Source organism: Pan troglodytes, chromosome 11, assembly GCF_028858775.2.
Source record: "Pan troglodytes isolate AG18354 chromosome 11, NHGRI_mPanTro3-v2.0_pri, whole genome shotgun sequence".
In the NCBI taxonomy this organism is placed as follows: Eukaryota; Metazoa; Chordata; class Mammalia; order Primates; family Hominidae; genus Pan; species Pan troglodytes.
In genome coordinates this window covers 103,158,726-103,175,272 of record NC_072409.2, presented here as the reverse complement: position 1 = coordinate 103,175,272, position 16,547 = coordinate 103,158,726, and the positions used below count along the sequence as shown (strand labels likewise).

Here is a 16,547-nt window from a genome sequence, read left to right as displayed (position 1 = left end):
GTGCTGTTCACAAATAATGTTGATGAGAAATAATTTGGAACGGTTAAAAGCTAAGAAACTCATTAATATGGAATAGATTGTGGGAGAGAGGAGAAAGTCTTGTTTCAAAGCATTAATTCTAAATAATCATAATTATAAGATAAAGTTGTACACATCTATAAATATAATAAATACAGCTTATATTATAAATACTATATAATATTGAAATTATAATATAAATATAGCTTTAAGTAAATCATTACAAAAACGTCAGTTAACAATGGAAGACTGTGAGAGAGAGGATTAAAACAAGAGCAAAACAGAAAACTATTAACAAAATGGCAGTTAGTAAGTCCTCAGCAATCAGTAATTATTTTAATGTAAATGGCTTAATATCCCAAATAAGAATGCTTAAAGTAGCTGAATGAATCAAAAAACATGATCCAGTGACTTGCTGTCTATAAGAGACTCACTTTAGATTTAAAAATACATATAGGCTGGAAGTAAAGAGATGGAAAAGGATATTCTGAAAATGGTAAAAAGAAAAAAAAATGAAAGCAGGGGAGGCTATCCTATCAGACAAAATAGACAAAGTCAAAAACTTCCTCTAGAGGTGAAGTTCATTATATAATAATAAAAGGGTCAATTTAACAAGATATAGCAATTGTAAATATATACATATTCAATATCAGAGCACTTAAATATACAAAGCAAATGTTGATAGATCTGAAAGGAGAAATTGATATCAATACTAGTAGTAGAATCTAATATTCCACTTTCAATAATGTATAAAACATGCAGGTAGGAGATCTATAAAGAAAGAGAGTACTTGAACAACACTGTACACCAGCTGGACTTTAGGGACATATACGTTACATACCACTCAACAGCAGTAGAATATTCTTATACTTCAGCAACATGTTCTTCTCAAACACAGGCGGAACATACTCCAGGATAAATTACATCAGACCTCAAAACAAGTCCCCCCAACATTAAAAAGATAAAAGTCATTTCAAAGATCTTTTAAGATCACAATTGAGTAAAATTAGAAATCAATAGTGCAAGAAAGTGGGAAATTCACAATGATGAAAAAACAATACACTCTTAAATAACCATTGGGTCAATTAGGAAATCATAGAGGAATTTAAATTATATCTCAAGGCAAGTGAAAACAAAAACGCAACATATCAAAACTTACAAGATCCAGCAAAACTACTAAAAAGGAATTTTGTAGCAATAAATGCCTACGTTGAAATCTAAGGATCTCAAATGAACAACCTACCTTATACCTCAAAGAACTAGAAAGAGAACAACAAACTAAGCCGAAAGTTAGCAGAAAGAAATAAATAATGAAAATGAGAGTAGAAATAAGTACAGAATAATAAAACAAGAGAAAATTCAGAAAATTAAGGGGTTTTTTTGAAAAAATTAAAAAATGGACAAACCCTTAGCTAAACTAAGAAGAGGAGAGGACTCAAAATCAGAAATGATAGAGGAAGTATTAAAATGTGTTCCTAAGAAACAAAAGGATCAGAAGAAACTTTTATAAACAATTATATGCCAACAATTGGATAACTTATAAGAAACGGATAAATTCCTAGAAACATACAACATACTAAGACTGATTTCAGAAGAAACAGAAAGCCTGAACATAATAACAAACGAGAAAACTGTTCCATAAGCACCCATTTCTTGTTGCATAAGCACCCATTGCATGTGAGTGCTACAAATTGATCTAAGCTTTATAGTCTAAGTGGAGTCCATTAAAATATCTGACTGTCCTACGCGTGAAAAATAAAAAGCTATTACTTTTTTGGCCCTCAGTTATATCTTGTCTTCATGTCCAGAAGCAGATTTCACACACAGTGCTTACTTACAAGTCCATGTAATTTTAAAACATGAGAAGATAAGTTTGGGGCTATTAAAATACTGTTCCAGGGTTCGTTTATAAGACATTTGTTTGGAGCTAAGTCCATGAATATCCAATAATGCTATGTATTTTTCCTTTGCTATAGCCTGCTCAAAATTTTCACAACCAACTATCAATGGAAGATCAAGTTGAGCGAGAGCTAATATGAATGTGAAAACATAGATTTAAAAAATGTATCTATAAACCAAGAACAGAGTCTGATATGAAATAGATAAACTTTAATAAGGAAAAATGCAAAATCCGGTAGTTAAAAAGCATGATGGCAAAATTGAAGGGTAGAAGGAGGCAGGAGTTTTTGCAAAATAACCAGGGAATTTTAATTTCAAATTAAATATAAGCCAATAGTGCAATGCAACCAATAAAGGGAAAAATCAAATACAACTGATGAAGTTGGAAAACAGTGAGCTATTGGGCTTCATTAATCCACAAAAGGAAATTTGTGGTAAAATTTGAATCACACCTGGCCTATTTATACAACTTTCAGGCCACACATTAAGGGGAACATTGGCAAATTGATCTTCCGCCTGGATGTTTTATCCATTATTAAAAGGGGAATATTGAAGTCTACCACTATTATTGTATTGCTGTCAACTTCTCCATTCAGATATGTCAATATTTGCTTTATATATTTAAATGCTCTAATATTGAATATGTATATACTTATAATTGTTATATCTTCTTACTGAATTGATCATTTTATCATATAATAACCTTTATCCCTAGAGACAATTTTCAACTTTAAGTCTGTTTTGCCTGACATAAATATAGCCATTTCTGCTTTCTTTTTGTTACCATTTTGGAATATCTTTTTCTATCTTGTCACTTTCAGCCTATGTGTATCTTTACATCTAAAGTGAGTTTCTTGTAGATAGCAAGTCACTGGATCTTGTTTTCTTCATAATTCAGTCTTGGTGTATCGTTATATTAGTTCATTTTCACAGTGCTATAAAGAAATACGCAAGACTAGGTAATTTATAAAGGAAAGAAGTTTAATTGACTCACAGTTCCGCATGGCTGTGCTCGGGGAGGTCAAGTAAGCAGAAAGCAACGGAGAAGTAAGTACCTTCTTCACAAGGCAGCGGGAAAGATAAAACGAAGGGAGAAGAGCCTCTTATAAAAATCTCCAGCTCTCCTGAGAACTCACTCACTGTCAAGAGAAAAGCCTGGGGGAAATCACCCTTATGATCTAATCACCTAGTCCCTGCCGTGACAAGTGTGGATTACAGTCAGAGATGAGATTTGGGTGGGGACACAGAGCCAAACCATACTGCTTGTATATTTATAAGAATTCATCAATTTCTTCTATATTATCCAATTTTTGGCACATAATTGTAAATAAAAGTCCCTTATGATCTTTTATATTTCTGAGGCTTCTATTACAGTTATTTTTGTCCCTATTCATCAAGGACTGAGGCCCCTACAAATCCCCTCAATTCTCCTGCATTTAAGTGAGTGTTCTTAAAGAAACCTTTGTTCCCAAAAGATTTTTAAAAACCATATTTACTGTAATATTATCAAGATATTACACTAGGAGCCATACTTTACCCATGTTTTCTTTGGTTTTTTGGTTCCTAATTTATAACTATGGGGTAGTAAATGTGGTACGGAATTTTAGCAAAGTAGAAATTAAGCCAAATTCATTTATCCTTCAGCACAGCATATTTCTCAAAAGTTTCCTATTGAAACTTTCTTATAAAGATGGAATAAATCTGAGTATTGTCCAGTCTGGCTCTTTCATTATTCAGATGAATAAATTGCATTACATGGAGGTGAACAGATTCGTACAAGACAATACAGCTAATAAGAACTTACTTTCATATTCCTCCAGAAATCATTTCATTTGGTAAGAGGGAATACAGGATAATGCAGAAATTACAGGATATGGCAAGGATATAACAGCATGAAACACTAAGAAGATGTGTTTGTCGCATAATCATGAAGATCAGAATAACTAGGCTACTTAACATTGTTTCACCAATTTCTAGTGCAGTGAACAGTAAATGTTTACAAGGGGGAAGAATGAATAGACCCATTTTACTGAAATATTTCATACATATACGAAATTGAAAGATAAATGAGACACAATACAGTTATTAGAAAGATGGGAGGATGAGATTGATAAGTTCCTAGAGAAATAAATATTGTTCACTGAATGTATAGAATTAATACAGGATTAATTAAGTATTCATATCTATTAGAAATTTTTGCAGAGATAACTTAAGCCTCAAAAAAGTTTGGAAATATGTAATTATGTACATAAGGTATCACACGACATGCTCTCAAAAAGTAAATAATTTGAATTTTGATTTGAATAAGATATGCATTAATTGTATAATTATTTTCTTAGTACATTTTTAAAGTTTTGGGAAAACAGAGCCAAATCTTTGTATAGTTCCCTATCCTTATCCTAGTGGAATGTCTTGCATGTAATAAGCTTTGGATAAATACTTATTAAAAACAATAATAACGGTTTGAAGAGAAGAATGATGTCAATGCAAATAAAGGATAATAATTATGATCTCAGGGCAAAGAGGAGGATTAGAAAATCAAAATTTTTAAAAAACTGATTATCTAGAGAGCAATATTCTGGGAATGCAAATGTTTCTATTGTTGAAAAAACGTACCCTACAATCAAGAAAAGTAGGTCAATAGTTCCTATGGCCTTAAAGAATTCTACAATCTTACAATTTTATTCTCTATTATTCCATGCTTAAATAGGCAAATCTATTGATTTGTCTGCTTTTAATAACAAGAAAAGAGAAAAAAACACATTCACGAATATTATGCAAAATAAACACACCATTATCAACTAATAAATTGTCTTTCTCTTATACCTGGGGATACCAGTAATATACACCTTTACTTTAGGACCTATCTTGTAGCCCTGAATGATTTGAATGTAAAGGTTCTAAATTTCACCGTTGCTAGAGAAGAAAGATTCAAACCTGAGCTAGCTTAAATAATGTCTGCAACTCACGAAAAAAATTCTTATCTATTGGAAATGACCTAACATAAAGTAAGAAATGATCGAACACAAACTACATTTTATGTCAAGTGAAGGAGACAGAAGAATGTAAAAGTTATATCTCCATAGGAGGTGTGTGGAATGTAAAATATCTTGTGTGTGGGCAGTAAATACCTTGGAGGTGTGTGGACAGTAAAATACCTTGTCGAAAGGATATATTCAGTTCTATTAGGTTAGAGGAATTCATCCAAAAAGGATTATAAAACACCAAACAAATTAAAAAGTGGGATAATTATTAATTCTAGGGAAACAGCCATTTGTTTCAGAAAAGAAAGTCATTGTAGTGTACTATGTAGTATGCTGTAAACAACAAAAATTCCATCTAAATAGTAAAAGAAATTGATTAAATAATAACAAAAATATGATATAACTAAATTGAAAAATGTAAGCAAGGATGAAGTAAAATATGTTGGTGAGCAAGGCTATGATAAAAGCTGAGTCCTCATCATCCAAGGTAGAATATCAAAACTTACTGTCTCTAAATTTTTTAAAAAGATAAAAATACATTTAAAAACAGAGGCAAAATTAGAAGAAATAATTTGAAGAGCTGGAAAAGTTGTATGAAAAAGTGTCATCTGTGTATAGGAAAAGCTGGGGCAGGAGACCTTGATCATTCTTTTTCAGCCTTGACTTTTTTAAATAAAAATTTTTACAAAGCAGGTGATGCTTCTGGAAACCTCGGTGAAGAATGATTTATTTCAGAATGTATAACACTAAAGCAGAAGTTCATTCTTAAGGTGTCCTCCTATTATATAGAAGTATTTAGACTTCTAATCTGGGGAAAAGAGAAAAAAGGACATGGCTTTCAAATAGAAACTTAGCAAAATGAGTAAGAAGAGTCATTAAGCACTTTGATTAAATAAGTAAATTACACATGGAAATACACTCTGGCATTCTTTTTTATTTATGCTCCAAAATATAGGCTTCTGGCATGTTTTAAAATGTATTTCTCCATTGTTATTTCCTTCTGGTCTTCAGATTTACTCAGACTTTTGCCACTATATCTGCTAAAAATTGAATAGAATATTATCACAAGATGGCACCTTTGAACATATTTCAAAATGTTGATTATGAACATCAAATGCCTCCAACTGAAATGAACAGTGAAGACACCTGTTATTCCTTTTCTGGTTTTAAAAAACGTTCATGTCATTCTTGAAAGCAGAAGAAATGAAATTTTCATTTGAGTAGAAATGGGTTTGTGTGATTAATAATCTCCACATGGCTGAAATTTCCAACTAAATAGCAATGACAAAAATGTATCTTCTTTATCGACTAAAACTCTCTTGTATACATTATCCCCCTTCATCATGATCACTGATCATAAAGCCCTTCCGGGCCACAGAATGAAGAGTGAGTGGCATATCGCCCAAATGGTTCCACCTACAATAGATGATTATGCCAGGACCAAAGACATTGATAATTTCTGACAAGGGTGAAAGGGCTAGCCAGCTCTGGGAATCGGCTGCATTCAGCTGCTGAGAATACAAATACTGAAATCACAGTTAACTGTGTACATGTACACTTAAAGATTTCAAAACTAGCCTGAGAAGCCTAAAAAAATTATTTTAACTTACCTTGAAAAAACTATAATTTAGAGAAAAATTGCAAGAATAAAATAAATTCCCATGGACACTGCACCTAGATTTAACAATTGTCAAATTTTGCACATTTGCTTTTTTACTCTATCTCCATGCATGCCTATGTGCGTATCATTATTATGAACATTTTTCCTGAACAAAATTGAAAGTAAATAGCAGATATTATGACCTTTTATCCCTGTTTTAGTATGTGCCTCCTAAGAGCAATGGCATTCCCTTACATAATCACAATACAACTGTCAGGAAATTTAAAATGGATGCAATACTATGTTCTAATATATAGCCCATATTCAAATTTTCCAGTTGTTTCAGTAGTATCCTTTGGAGTGATTTTTTAAAATAACAAACTCAACATTTTGAAGAAGAAATAAAAAAATGGCACATAAAAATATAAACAACATAAGGGAAACTTAAAGACTAGAAGAAAAGGCCAAGAGAGGACATTCTATCAAATTTCCTTTAGGGGAAATAAGTCAACATCTGTTTGTGATAGGCAACATGATAAGACCAATTCTATATTCAAACAGCCCTAGTTTGGCTTCCTGTCTCTTCCATTTATTAGCAATGTGTCCTTGAGCAAGTTGCATTACTTCTCTAAGCCTCAGTTTTCTTTATCTGTAAAATAAAGGCGGTTCTTACAAAATAGTGATTTTTAGAACATCAGAAGTCATAATGGTAAGTATATCTCCCAATACCTAAAATGTAGTACTTGCTTAACAAATTTTAACTTTTATTCCTAGAATAATGAAAACTTAACTCTTTCCAGCTACCTCCTTAAAAAAAATGATTTGGAAAAAAAGAATTTATCTCTTGGTTCCCAAGTTAAATCTCTTGGTTCGTGATACCATGTTGCACACGGGTTTCCAACTGAACACTCTCATCCTACTGCCATTGAAGGGCATGTCACAGCTAATTATCTGTCATCACGCCCTGTTGCATAGGCAGTACCTTGCCTGCTGCTGCTGGGACCTCAGTGCTGTCTGTTGATTCATTTGCATTGCCTCCTGAGTGTCTCTGCTGTGTATGGATCACACAGAATGAAGCCCAGGGGCCAACTGGCAGGCCCATCTGAATTGTGGAACATATCTAAGTCCCCTCCTCATTACTTAGTGAGTAATGTGGGGGATGTTCCCTGGTTCACACACCCTGGCAGTGTAAATGGTCATCTGCTGCCTCATCTGCTTCTCCGCGTCTGGGGTGCAGGACCAGATCGGCTGAGGAACTTTGCTAGCACTTATGCAAATAGCTGTGGGAGCTCCTGGGTTTGGCAACATTCCTTTCAGTAGCCTCATTTGTGGCTGCGCCGTCTGCCTCTTTTGTGCTTTCACAGCTTTGTGAGGCAAGCTCAAAATAGATCTCTCCCATACTCAAGTTGTATTTATGTCCCTTTACCATGGAAAGATTGAAACCCTTCCCAATACGTTTAGTGCTCCCTGTTCGGTGTCTGAGTGACTGTGATGTTTCAATTTAAACTCTAAAAGAACATGTATTTGAGGCAAAATCAGACTATGCATATCTAGTTCTGATTCCCCAAATTAGACTTAAAATATATAAATAAATTCTTACAGCATGTGTAGACATAGAACAAGTCCCAAACTGTTAGGCATATATGTATAATACCGTAATTTTGTTCCAATACAAACTTCATTCTTTCAAATAAACTGCGTAATATATACTTGTAAAAAAAATCTGCCTTCAATTTATTTTAAAAAATTATCTTCAAACTACTAACTTCAGAAAGTAACTGTGGCATTCAGAACAGGGCATTATTGAGTGACAAGGATACTGTTTAATCTTGGTATGAATTCTTATTTCATTAAAGGATGAGGTTTCTTAATTTTTCCTTCTCTTTCCTCCATATTACTCTATACCTTTTACTATGAGATACTCCTATAGAAACTAAATTTAAAGTCTACTTAGAAAAGAAAAAAAAAAAAAAGGCATTGTAAATAAGCCCCAGCCATGAGAGTTTTTTCTATCTACAAGCGGCTGTAAGAACCACTGGAAATAAATGATACCTAAAGCTGTTTTCCTCTAGGTGTCAGTATACTCCCAGAACTTTTAAAGCTTAGATTTAATGAAAAAAGTAGGAGCACAGTAAAATAAATGTTTACTGCTAGTCCATACTATTTATACATTTGAAAGATTTTTTTTGAAAACTGAACTAAATTTGCCACTATGAATGTTCATCTGCAGATGACAGAATAGATTTTGTACTAGAAAGAACAAGATATGGCTATGATATATTTCTACAAACACACATTGTTTTTTCCATCTTTTTTTGGCATTGGAAAGCCCTATCATTCATTATTGGCTATCATAAGTTACCGTGTCCTGTGGACAGACATTAATGTTCTAAAATTTCAATAAACTTTGTAGATAATTATTGATACCCATTACAATAATTGGCTCAATTTAAAATGCTCATTGGCAGGAAGTCTTGCATTATACCTTTATCACCAACGGTGTAGATTTGTTTAATTAGACTAACACAGAATTTTTAAAGTAACACAAGATACAAATATGTTAATGAGTGTGTGACTGACATTTATCATAACATGTATTCTATTAAAACACTGTCATCCACATTCCTCCAGTCATAGAGAATCCTTCTCTATTTTCTCTCCAAATTAAGTTTCCTGAGGAGGCTGTGTATCAGCTGGATGACTCCCAGTGATCAAACCAGGAAAGTAATAGTGACACGCCTGCACCGATAGTTTCAGTGTATTTAAGAAATTCATTACGCCCTATTTTGTAATTTTTCTCCAAGCTTTATTTTGAAAACTGTCAAAGCCCCAGAAATCTGAAAAATCAAAGCAAAACAATGAAGACTTGTATAGACTATTTATTTCAACAGTTGTGAATATTTTGTGACATCATATTTCTCTAAATAAATACCTTGACATGTAATTTAAGCAAAACATGTTTCTGAGGAGATCATATAAATTATTGTTATTCAAAATCTCAGGTAATGTAAATAGCTCTGTCAGTTTTCCATGAAACCCTCAATCCAATTCTTATATGACACACAAGGAATGTATGGATAGATGTATGTGTCTAAATTCCTGCTGGTATGATTGTAGTCCTCAAAAAACGCTGGAGATCTGGATCAGGTAGATAATCACATACAGAGCAATCAGGAAGCAATGCCAAGTTGATAGGATCTTTGAGATCCTTTTCAGAGCTCATACTTCAAAGCCAGCACAATCCCTACCCTCCGAAGACCCAACCAGTGCACTTTACATCTCATATCTCTACCATTACTCTGTTACCTGAGCAAAGTCTGAAAAACACCAGTGGAAAATTCAGAAATATAATTCTAATGACCTCACAGATAAACCTCTCCAATTATGGCAAAATCAGGTACCTCTCTGATCACAGACAGGAACTTAGAAATAACTAAAAACTAAAAAAAAAAAAAAAAATTACCATGATGGAAGTGACTCTGCCAACTATAATGGATGAATATTTATTCATTTCTTAGTTTGGATGGGTGGCAAATTATTAGCCTTTCTTAGGCACCAAGTCTTAGTCTACTCAAGTTTCTTCCATAACCTTATGACTAACCCAACTGATCATGTCACTCTCATAGTTCAAGATTAAATTTCATCTATCAGTGTTCTCCAGAGAATAAGGTTGGGACAGTGTCAACTTTTTTTGAGACTTTATTTTGTACTTTGTCAAAACATTAAATAATTTTAATTCTGCTTAAGTAAATTTTTTTAAAGAATATCTTTGAAGATCTCTAGTGAAATTATTTTATAAGTTCAAAGTACTGTTTTAGTTTTATATTTGCTACTGTAACAAATTACAACAAACCTAGTGGCCTAAAACGAGACAAATTTACTTTTTTCACTTCTGAAAGCTGTTTTTACAAAGTCACCGGGCTGACATCCATGCATGGTCAGGCCTGTACTGTCTCGGGAGGTCTTTTTCTTTGCCTTTTCCAGCTTCTACAGAAAGTGTCATACCTTGCATTCCTTGGTTCATGGCCCTTTCTCTATCTCCAAAGCCAGTAAGATCACATCTTCTCTGACTCTGCTTACATGTCCTTATGTCACATGGCCTTCTTTGCCTCTGTCAAATCTCCCTCCATCTTTACTTTATGCGAAAATTTGTGATTGCATTTAGGACCCACCCACCAAATAATCCAGGATAATCTCTCCATTTGAAAGTCCCTAATTTAATCACATCTTCGAAGTCCACTTTATCACATAAGGTAACATTCACAGGTTCCAGGGATGAGGACCTGAACATCTTCAGGGGTCATTTTTCAGCTTACCGTAAATACTCTCTTTGTGTGCCCATTTTGAGAAATTGGCTCAGTTTTTACCAATAGATAAAAATGAGGCCAGTTCCAAATTCTTCATTTTTCTTCATTAAACTGCTGTGAAAAGTTTATTCTTAGACAGTTTTCTGGCAATGATAGAAGACACTGAATCAAGACTGTAAAACTGACTGAAGAATTCTGCTTTTACCTCATAAATCTTCCCCCAAATTTCCTGCTCTCCAATTATTTTTCCTCCTCTTTACATGAAATCTTTTTATGCTGTATTCCTACTTAGAATACTTCTATGATAGACATTTTGGTTTCATCAATTAGCAGAGAATTTCAAATTCCTCCTCTAAACCTAGTTTGTTTATTGGTTTGCTTTCCTTTTCTTTACATGTTCATCAAATTAAGATGGCTTTAGTAGTCACAGCTTGCACAAGAAAGGTTGACTCACCTGCCCATGTGAAAACATCTTTCAGATTTAAGAAGAGTCCCAAGGGAGCATCCTGAGTTTATTGCTCTTTGCAGGCTATAAGCTCTCCTTAAGTGATCTCAACCATTTTCATACTTTTAATTACCTTCCCTAGGCTAATAATTCCTGAATCTCTATATTTAGCCTTAGACACTGCCATGAGCTTCAATTTCACATATTTAATTGCTGGCTAGAGAAATCCATTTGACTAGCTCTCGAGACTTTCAAAGTCCATATAGCCAAAATGAAACTATTTCTTTTCCCTATAAAACATGCCTCATCCCTCCTTTACCTATGCCTCAGCTAAAAGTGCTACCATCTATGAGACACTTCAGGAGAAACCAGGCCGTCAATTTGGATTCCTCCTTTCTCTTTAATCTGCCAGTTGGCCACCCCACCTTTATAATGAATATACAACATGTCTGCTCATGAATCTTCAACAAATATTTTTCAAGTCTCTTCTCTCTCGAATTTTTCACCACTGCCTAGCTAGACCTCTGCAACCCTTTAAAAAGGCCTACAACATTTTCATTTCCTGAAACTTTCAGTATGTTAACATACTGAAAAAAATGCTAAGTTAGTTATCACTGTATATATATTAAATACTAAACTGAATGAACTAATGGTTTCAATGCAAGTAAAATGGTGCTATTCATGAGAAAATTACAGGGCTTATAAAAAATTCAGACTGCGTTACGGGAAATATGACTAATATTGAAATACAAGTTTAAAATTGTTTGATAATATATTCTTTCAAAACTGTCAGTGTTTATCTGAGATTGAATGCATAATTTCACTTGAAGATAATATTAGATGTCTATATTTGAGAGTCTCTGAATGTGAGTCCAATACCAAACGGCCTTTCTGTAACTTCCTCTGTCCTGCCTCTCCCTCACTGATAGAACTGAAGCCTGATCCACCGTAGTTTTCTCACTGCCTCCAAACAATGCTCCTCTCTTCCAAGGCTTGATCTACTAAATCTTAACTATCTCCCTGCCTCACTTAACAGAGTAAAGGACAATCTCAACATGGTATTTTATGCCTTCTGGGACCAGTCTGTGATAATTTGGCAAGCTCATCTTCTGTCTCTTCCTCTTCCCAAATTTTAAGTTCTAAGCCTATGAAATGTTTGCTTCTCTGAAAGACCCATACGTCTTCATACTTCCAGGCTATTGTTCATGCTGTTCCCACTAGTCTACTGTTTATCCACCTAACTACTTCTCAGGAGTCCACCAGGCAAGAGTCATTCACTCCACATAAACTTCCCTCATGACCTTGCGGGGTGCAGTCCTTTGCAATGCAATTTGTCCAAGGCGTATCCTTGACAGTTTCCACACCTTCATGCTTGTGATATTGTGTTCTTGGTGGGCAGAAACCATGTCTTACTTATTTTTGTGACCAGATACCCTGCAGATGATCTAAGACAGGATGGAAGCAAATTGATATTTATCAAATTGAACAAAACTGAGTGAACTTGGAAGGCACTGATTTCACAACTTCTAACTTCCACAAGGTGGCAATATTTTATTCTCAATAGAGAGCAAATCACAAAAATAGGAACTTAATGCAAGGATGGTGTTCAGTATAGATATATAGATATGTCATTATTTTAGAATATATATATATCGAATATATATATAATAATATATTGAACTCCAGTCACGTGTATGTGCCTGTGTAGAGTGAAGCTGTTCTCCCAGCTACCCATTTATACTAGTGCAAACTATCAGCGGACAAGTTGATATTTCCTTTACAATCTTTACAAAAACATAGTTGAAAAAATATTAAATTAGTGGGCAGTGGTTAGAGTAGATCTTCCTAAATAAAAGGGACCTTGTACCCTTTTCATCCACAGTGTTATCACCCAAAGATTTTCAAAAGTAGATGTGACACTGAACTTCAATTCTTGGTATTAGTTGGGTGTGGTGGTAGCAGTAGTCCCAGCTCTTGAAAGGCTGAGGTAGGAAGAACAGCCTGGGTCAGAGTGAGATGCTGTCCCTAAAAAAATTTTTTAATTAAAGAAAAATGTGAATTCTGATCGTTGGGATAATTCAAGTATATTCCCAACTAGTGAGACAGGAGGATGGAAAAATTTGGGGGGTTTATGAGCAGGGAGTTCTTGCCCAGTACAGTATGAACCCTCTGACATTCACTGCCTAGAGTATGAAAACTTGATAATAATGCTTGTCTTTAAACTATGTTGTGAAGGATTTGACATTATGCAACTTATAATACATTTAAAGTATCCAGCACAAAGAAGAAACTGAGAATCTGGTGACAATAATAACTATTAGAGACAGTAGGAGGGGTCAAGAAATGGGAATTTCATCTGGTCTTAAAGTTTAAATATTTTAAGCTGCTTTTTTTTTTACTTCAATAGACTACTTGGGCTTGGATCTGTTTCCCCCACGTTTTGATGTATGTCACTTAAGCCTCATTTTTCTCAGCTATAAAATAAACCTCTAGCAATCCATATTAGGTAGCCATAGATGAAACAAGAAACCTGCGTGTGTGTGTGGTGTGTATGTGTGTGTGCGTGTGTGTGTGTGTGTGTATTTAAATAAAAACATGACTACGTAGAAAAGTATGCCTTTTTAATATTCCTTAGTATTCACCTTGTCCAGTTGGTTGCTGGCTAATCCAGCTAGCAGACTGCTTACCACTTCTATGGTTGGAACACAAAAGCATAGGGAATTGAATATCTGAACAAATAAATATCTCCCCCAATAAGTAATTAATTCCTAAAATTCCACAGTTAAAGATTCATTCTTTTGATTTAAAACCTTTGACACCTGGTAAACACATGCTTAGGCAGGTGACTCTTGAAGTCTTATTTGCATCTAAGTATGAGTGATCTTACTAGAATCCGTCCCCTTAAACAGATTTTGAAAAGAGGAGGGTGGAGGAAGTATAAAACCTCCAAAAACCTTGAGGGGGACGGATAGGGGTTTGGGGGTACACTAAGTCCACCTTTTTTTTTTTTTTTTTTTTTTTGAGATGGAGTCTCGCTCTGTCACCCAGGCTGGAGTGCAGTGGCACGATCTCGGCTCACTGCAAGCTCCGCCTCCCGGGTTCACGCCGTTCTCCTGCCTCAGCCTCCCCAGTAGCTGGGACTACAGGCGCCCGCCACCACGCCCGGCTAATTTTTTGTATTTTTAGTAGAGACGGGGTTTCACCGTGGTCTCGATCTCCTGATCTCGTGATCCGCCCGCCTTGGCCTCCCAAAGTGCTGGGATTACAGGCGTGAGCCACCGCGCCCGGCCTCCATCACTTTATATATACCTCTCAATCATGCTGAAGTTCATTTCCAAGTACATTTATTCTAATGTTATAGATAAAATGGAGCTCAGAGAGGCCAAGTAACATCAAGTAGCAGAGATTTTATTTAGAGGGAAATATGTATGCCCAAATTATATAAAGTCATGCACCACATAAGAACGTTTTGGTCAATGACAGATGGCATATACCATGATGGCCCCACATGATTACAATAGAACTGAAAAATTCCTATGGCCTAGTGACATCATAGACCTCTTAAGGTCTTAGTACAACACATTATTCACGTGTTTGTGGTGATACTTGTGTAAACAAATCTACTGTGCTGCCAGCCATATAAAAATATAGCACATATAATTGTATACAGTATATAATACTTGACGATAATAAACAACTATGTTATTGGTTTATGTATTGATTATACTATACTTTTTGTCATTATTTTAGAATGTACTCCTACTTATATAAAAAAAAGGTTAACAGCAAAACAGCCTCAGAAGAAGGCAGTGTTATCATAGGAGGTGACTAACAGCTCCATATGTGTTATTGCCCTAAAGAACTTCCAGTGGGACAAGATATGGAGGTAGAAGGCAGTGATATTGATGATCCTGACCCTGTGTGCCTAGGCTAATGTGTGTGTTTGTGTCTTAGGTTTTAACACAAAAGCTTAAAAAGTAAAAAAAAAAAAAAAAAAAAAAAAAAAAAATATTTTAAAAATAGTAAAAGTTTTATAGAATAAGGATAAAAGGAAAAAAGATGTTTGTGCTTTTATAAAAATATTTGTGTCTTAAGATAAATATTATTACAAAAGTCTAAATGATTTTTAAAAATTGAAAAATTAATTAAATAATTAAAGTTACAGTTAGCTAAGGTTAATTTACTATTGAGAAATTAATTTTTTTTTAAATTTAGTGTAGCCTAAGCATACAATATTTAGAAAGTCTACAGTAGCATACAGTAATATACTAAGACTTCACATTCACTTCACATTCACCAGTCACTCACTCAGAGCAACTTTTAGTCCTGTAAGGCTTCATTCATGCTAAGTGCCTTTACAGGTGTACTGTTTTACAAATATTTTATACTGTATTTTTACCGTGCCTTTTCTATGTTTAAATACACAGCTGCCTACAGTATTCAGTAGAGTAACGTGCAATACAGGTCTGTAGCGTAGGAGCACTTGGCTTTATCATATAGCCTAGGTGTATAGTAGACTAGACCCTCTAGATTTGTGTAAGTACAGTCTATGATATTCACTTGATGACAAAATTGCCTAAAGATGCATTTCTCAGAACATATTCTCATCATTAAATGATACATAATGTAGTTCCAAAGTTCAGACTATGAGACCAAGGTAATACTGACTTTATCAACACAGTTCTGTGTTAGATACTCTGCCACTCCCATTTCACATTTCCACAAGGCTGCCAGGTTATGGATAATTAAAGGAAAGAAATTGTTTAACTAGGAAATCCTTGTTAAAATGGCAACCCTGGGCTCATACCTGTAATCCAAGCACTTTACAAGGCCGAGGTGGGAGGATCACTTGAGCCCAGGAGTTGACGGCCAGCCTGGGCAACATAGTGAGACCCCATTTCAAAAAAAAAAATGGCAACCCCAACTTTACAGCTCTTATGCATACATCTAGATTTCTCCACCTTATCATTCCACACATATAAATAAGTTTAATATATGTAAGAAACGTGAATGTGTTTTAAATTCTAGCCTATCTTTTGGTAGTTATGAGTGTTCATAGAACATACCACAAGTAGTAGTTACTTTCTGAAATTTTCTTCCAACAAAAGTTATTTCACTTGTTATCCCAGCTGTTTTCTTTCCTCACTAACAGCAACTAAAATTTTAGGTAATGTTGTGGAGAAAGCTAAAATGATACTATAGTTTCTTTCTTTACAAAATTAAATATGGAAATTGAAAACGACCTCTGTTAATAGTTTCCAAAATTTCACTGTCCCAGCTTGACATAACTACTA

General features: G+C 34.5%; 1 long non-coding RNA gene across 2 annotated transcripts in view; it reads right to left on the bottom strand.

Annotated features, from left to right (window-relative positions):
* LOC134807687 (uncharacterized) overlaps window positions 1–16,547 on the bottom strand; it is a 179,477-nt gene that overhangs the window by 74,632 nt on the left and 88,298 nt on the right. The gene's annotated exons all lie outside the window — the stretch shown is intronic.